Source organism: Scyliorhinus torazame, chromosome 11 (assembly GCF_047496885.1).
Source record: "Scyliorhinus torazame isolate Kashiwa2021f chromosome 11, sScyTor2.1, whole genome shotgun sequence".
NCBI lineage: Eukaryota > Metazoa > Chordata > Chondrichthyes > Carcharhiniformes > Scyliorhinidae > Scyliorhinus > Scyliorhinus torazame.
The window spans coordinates 105,438,951-105,445,179 of record NC_092717.1 but is presented as its reverse complement, the minus strand read 5'-3'; the positions used below and the strand labels follow the sequence as shown (position 1 = coordinate 105,445,179).

The following is a 6,229-nucleotide window of genomic DNA, read 5'->3' as shown; positions in this document are numbered from 1 at the left end:
TAGAACATAGAACATACAGTGTAGAAGGAGGCCATTCGGCCCATCGAGTCTGCACCGACCCACATTAAGCCCTCACTTCTACCCTATCCCCGTAACCCAATAACCCCTCCTAACCTTTTTTGGACACTAAGGGCAATTTAGCATGGCCAATCCACCTAACCTGCACGTCTTTGGACTGTGGGAGGAAACTGGAGCACCTGGAGGAAACCCACGCAGACACGGGGAGACTGTGCAGACTCCACACAGCCAGTGACCCAGCAGGGAATCGAACCTGGGACCCTGGCGCTGTGAAACCACAGTGCTATCCACTTGTGCTACCATGCTGCCCAAATACCTGCCCTCTCTGAGGATTGAACTCAGAACCTTCAGATTATGAAACTGAGGCGCTGCCTACTGCGCTAAGAAGGCTTCTATCATAGATTATCATAGAATTTACAGTGCAGAAGGAGGCCATTCGGCCCATCGGGTCTGCACTGGCTCTTGGAAAGAGCACCTTACCCAAGGTCAACACCTCCACCCTATCCCCATAACCCAGTAACCCCACCCAACACTAAGGGCAATTTTGGACACTAAGGGCAATTTATCATGGCCAATCCACCTAACCTGCACATCTTTGGACTGTGGGAGGAAACCGGAGCACCCGGAGGAAACCCACACACACACGGGGAGGATGTGCAGACTCCGCACAGACAGTGACCCAAGCCGGAATCGAACCTGGGACCCTGGAGCTGTGAAGTAATTGTGCTATCCACAATGCTACCGTGCTGCCCCTATGTCATGTGCTTTATTTTGGATAGGACTGGGTCACATTGCGTCCAATTTTTTATATGACCTTAAATTACTGGCAAAGTATCAAGGAAGTTTAGTGCCCCTAGGCTGTTTCCTTGAGACACCGGTGGTGGTGACAGGCTCTTTGGAAGTGGAAACTGACTCAGCGCATTAGCATTTGAAATTTGTGTGCCTGGCCTATGCTGAAAGATGTAGGCCACTAGTAACAAGGCCCACCATTGTACTCTGGCATAGGCGATTGGAGGTAGCAGCTTGTCTTCGTGAAGGAGCCCCAACAGAGGCCTGTGGTTAGTTATTATTGTGAATCGTACTGATAGACATACTTGTGAAATTTCTTGATGCCATAAATTGCGGAAAGTCCTTCTTTCTTGATCTGTGTATATTTCTGCTCAGCTTCGGAAAGAGTTCTGGAGGCGAAGGCAATTCGCCTCTCTGAGCCATCTTTCATTTTATGGAACAGAACCACCCCTATTCCATATGGCAATGTATTGTAAGTTAATATGAATGGTTTATCCGTATCAAAGTGAACCAATAGACGCGTTGTCTGTAAGGCCTGCTTGACATGCTGGAAGACTTGCTCCTGCGGTTCCTTCTAATGCAATTTCTAGTTTGAGGATAAAATTATTTTAGTAGTTCATTATTCCTAGGAAAGAATTTAATTATGTCACATTCAAAGGTGCCGGGACTTCTCTTATGGCTCTCACCTTGTCTTCGAGTGGGTGCAAGCTTTTTGAGTCCACTTTGAATCCTAGGTAAGTGATCTCACTAGCTTGAAAAGTACACTGCTCGCACTTCAGTCGGGTTTCAGCATCTCTAAACCTTCTCAGCACCTCTTCTAAACTTACTAAATTCTCTTTATGTGATGTTCCAGTTACTAGAATGTTATCCAGTTCGACCACAACCTTCGAGATGCTCTGGTGCAGATTCTCCATTGTGCGTTGGAACATCGCACAGGCCATGGGTTTGAAAAGGGGTAATCTGGTGTATTGAAGCAGGCTTTTATATGTTAATGGTCGCACACTTTTGCAAATCTTCATCCAGTTCTAACTGCAAATAGACTTGACTACGTTCAAGTTTGGTGCACGTGAGATCCCCCACAACTTTGCATAAAGGTCTTCAATTCATGGAATTGGGTATTTGTCCACTTGGCTTGCCCATTCAGAAAATAGCACGGGTATGAAATTTGCCAATTCTTCCACGCATTTAAGTTTGGTTTCCAATTTTTGGTGTGAGGTCTCGCCCTGAAAAGCTTTGGTGTGGAGTCAGGGTTGATGTAAATTTTGACCTTTACTTCCCTTATTCGACCCAACTCATTTTGAAATACTTCTTTATATTTACATAAGACTTCCCTGGAAAATAAAATTCAATATTTTTAAAGGTTTCCAACCAGCTCAACTTGATTTGGAGCAACCAATCTTATTCCATGAGACTTGGCCTGCATCCCTCGACAATGATCAAGGTAACTGGGCAACCTGTTGCTGATACGACAATGGAGTCATGGTTGTGCCCAGGTTTTCCCCATACATGTCGCCAACTTGGCTGTTGTGTCACTCAGGTTCAAAGACTGAACTCCTTCTCGAAGATATTGGATGTTTGTTCGCCCACAACCCTGTGCAACTAATTGCAACTTTGTTTTTGGATTATAATAAATCAACAGCTCTGACTTCAGTAAAGCTTCTTTCACTTAGTTGTTTGTATTCTCACATTCTTCTCACCAGTTCCATGCCTGTTTGATTCATAACAAAGTGAAAAATCAATTTTAATAAATTTTTGTCCTCCAGAGTCTTCAATCAACGGCAGTGGATAATGATCTAGGTACAAAATTGGATTAATAGTAGTTTTACATTGATATAAATTCTCATGGAGACATGAATGAAATGAAAAATGAAAATTGCTATTGTCACAAGTAGGCTTCAATGAAATTACTGTGAAAAGCCCCTAGTCGCCACATTCCAGCGCCTGTTCGGGGAGGCTGGTACGGGAATCAAACCGTGCTGCTGGCCTGCCTTGGTCTGCTTTAAAAGCCAGCGATTTAGCCGAGTGTGCTAAGCCCTTTCACTTCATTTTCATTTTCATTTTTCAGAGGCTAAGTGCTACCAACTGAGCCACAGCTGACATGAAAATAAATATCTTTTGTCATTAGTGGCTGTGCAGGACTACTATTAAGGACATCTCCTTTCACTGGACCTGCACCATGCTCATCATAGATCTCCTTTCCTCGATGTCAGAATTTACCGATTTTCATGAAGGACACCTCAGCTGAAGAGTCTGTGAATTGGGGCAACAGTGCCTTGAAACATTGAAACATTGACCTAAATATTGCAGTGCAGGAAACTTTTGTGAGGAAAAAATGGCTGGCCTACTCCCCTAGCTTCTCATTTTAATACAACACACCATTGCAATTTTGCTCCCCTTGCAGAGGCAGGAATCCCATAGCAGAGTGGAGTAGTACAGCGAGCCTGCAATGAGCATTAACCAAGGAAACTAGGATGAAGTCATGTCAGAGTCACACTGTAAAAGTGCAGTTCCAGCACATTCCAGTGGTGAACTTACATGGAAAAAAATCTATGCTCTTGGTTTCTGTTGTCTTTTTATTTTACCACAAACTATGCAACCTTTTGCGAAGGAACACGATGCTCTGTTGTTTGTACATGCCATTTGGAAAATCAATCTTGAATGCATTTCCATCTCCATTGCAGGCGATAGTTCTAATTTGTGGCTGGACTCATAGCGCTAATTGTGTAAGTAGTTCTTACTTTTAAAAAAGATCTTCTAGCAAAATAGTAAAGGTAGCTTGAAATCTACTGGTGAAATTTGATTGTTATTCGCTGCGTCCGATGTACATGCCAAAAGATTCTGTGTGGGAGTGTTTGCGGTCTTAGCCAGGATAATGGAGAAGGAGGTGGACCCGTATCCTTTGGTGGTGATATTTGGGGTTTCAGAGAGGTCGGAGCTCATGGAGAGGAGGAAGGTCGATGTCGTGCCCTTTGCCTCTCTGATTGCATGGCGCCGAATTTTGCTGGAGTGGCGGTCGGCAGCTTGGTTGGGTAACCTGTACGACTTCCTGCGGTTGGAGAAGTTAAAGTATGAGTTAAGGGGCTCTGCAGGGGGGTTTGAGAAAAGGTGGGGGATGTTTGTGACTGTGTTTGAGGAGCTGTTCGTCGGAGATGGGGGGTGGGGGCGGTGACAAAGGGAAAACATCTGTACAGACTGTATAGTTGATTGCTGGGAAGTATGCTTCCCAGGGTGTTTATTTGCTGTAACCTGTTTTGATATATGTTTGTAATAAAATACATTTTTTTAAAAACATCATGGTAATTTAGTATAGAAAATTGCAGCTTCATAACAATGCCATGGCCCATGCTCCAAAAGTTTGTGAGACTATCCTTGCTATCTAATGCAGAAATCTGAACAACATCAAGAGAGGAACAATAACTGAACTAAATTCTCTGATTCTATGATCTTACAATGTTATAGAATAGTTTCACCTGTGATAACTAGAATAGATAAGAATTAGCACCCTGTGGTTTTGTGCATCTTTGTTTTAACAGTTGCTGGAATCCTCTGAAGGTGAACCTGAACCCAAAGTTTCAATTAACTTGAATTTTTATCCTATAGTGAACAACAGAGCAAACAATGACTCATCATTCACACAGGGACCCACACAGATAGATTTATGTTTGCAGATGCTTGTGACTTTTTGACATTACTGACATACTGGTATAAATCCCAGTTAATTATATTGTTCATGTGTGCTACAAATCAATAAAATAAATGAAACCAAGGTTTGCTATCGTAAAATCCTGTAATTTTCCCACAAATGTTTTATTGATTTTGAGTTGGATAAATGTGAAAAACACATAACTGGAATGTGCTATAAATCATCCTTTGAAAAAAGTTTGGAAACAATTTAAAAGTGTGATTTTGCAATTGAAGAAAATTATTCCCAATTACACCAAATGAAGACAGTCTATATATGGTGCAAATACTAATTCCCCAACCATGGATCCCGGGCACTACTAATTTTAGAATTTAAATTTATTAATATGTTTGATTTCCTTCAGGATTTTCGTTTTATTGTTGACATAATTTATATCCAGTAGTCTGCTGTACAGAACAACTTTGAAAATACTCAAAGAATGTACATTTGTAATAAAACAGTACATTAGAAATGACACACAAATGAAGGAGGGGAAGATAAACAAAACATGGGAACATGTTTAATTAAGGATCCTTTGTTTTGTCCCTCCCTGGGCCACTGCTTTCTCTTTTTACATTGAAAAATAAGCAAGAACCACTTACCTATCCTGGAGTGGAAAGCTAGCCAGCAAAGTTAACAAAGAACATCTGGCTTTCATTTAGGTTGTATTCAACTGTTCATTAGAAACTCCTGTCTGGCCTTTTTAAATCTATCTATTCTAACAAACATTAGAACGCCTTATAATAACTTGTGTATGTGACTTAAAATACATCAAAGTTTATTTGGTACTCCAATAATGAAACCAGGGAGAGCAGTATAGAGATATGGTTACCTGTTGATCATGGCATAAAACTGCTTCTGATATTTATTTAATATTTTCTCCATCCTAACGGCATGCTTTTTTTATCTAAATGTCTTACAGCTATTTATCCTAGACGTTTCAACCTCGCTGAAGATAAATGTACTGGTAAATTAATTGAATTAAATGGAACTGGGAGGTCCATGATATTGCAAGCAGGGTCTTCAAGAAATGAACGCCATTTAGAGCTATAAATATTAATAGCCCTGATGTTTGGGCATGCTTAGTTTCCACAGCAGGTTGGATTATGTTAAATAAGTGATATCCACAGCAGGTTGGATTATGTTAAATAAGTGAGAGAACAGCGAACAAATAGTTCGACCGTGCTATTCTACTTTTAGAGCTTTTGTAACTCTCCAGCAATTTTCTGTTGGCTGTAACTAAGTCATATGGCCAAACTGGAACAATTGAGAAGGCATTTTTTTGGTTCCTTTTTGGACATAATTAATTTTAAAAAGTAAATAAATTTAAAGTACCCAATTATTTTTTTCAATTAAGGAGCCATTATCGCTGACTTCGGGCACCTCTGCCACCGTCCCGGAACTGATTCCGGAGTTATTTTCGGGGCCTTCTAGTGACTAGGCAGCAGGGGTGGAGAAGGTATCTGCACCACTGCCTCCCACTGGCCCGGGACTTCAGGAGGAGCCTGAGGAGATCCCACCTGTCGATGATCCCGGTTCGGGCCTGGAGGGCGACTGTCCGAAGGCTGTCAGCCGCCCAGTATCGGGAGCGGAGGGTGCACATGAGGCTCTCTGCAGTGAGGTGCAGGGCACACTCGAGCCTGACACTGTGTCACCCCTCACCCCCTCTGGGGCACTCCTGGAATATGGCACATCATAATTGAAGGTTCTTTTGTTTTTCTACCTCCGTACATAGTTCAG

General features: G+C 42.1%; 1 non-coding gene across 1 annotated transcript; it reads right to left on the bottom strand.

The window, feature by feature from the left end:
• Positions 1 to 335: 335 nt before the first annotated feature.
• On the bottom strand, positions 336 to 408 carry trnam-cau (transfer RNA methionine (anticodon CAU)). The gene has a single exon. It is a non-coding gene; the product is annotated as a tRNA-Met (tRNA).
• Between the last annotated feature and the right edge of the window lie 5,821 nt (positions 409 to 6,229).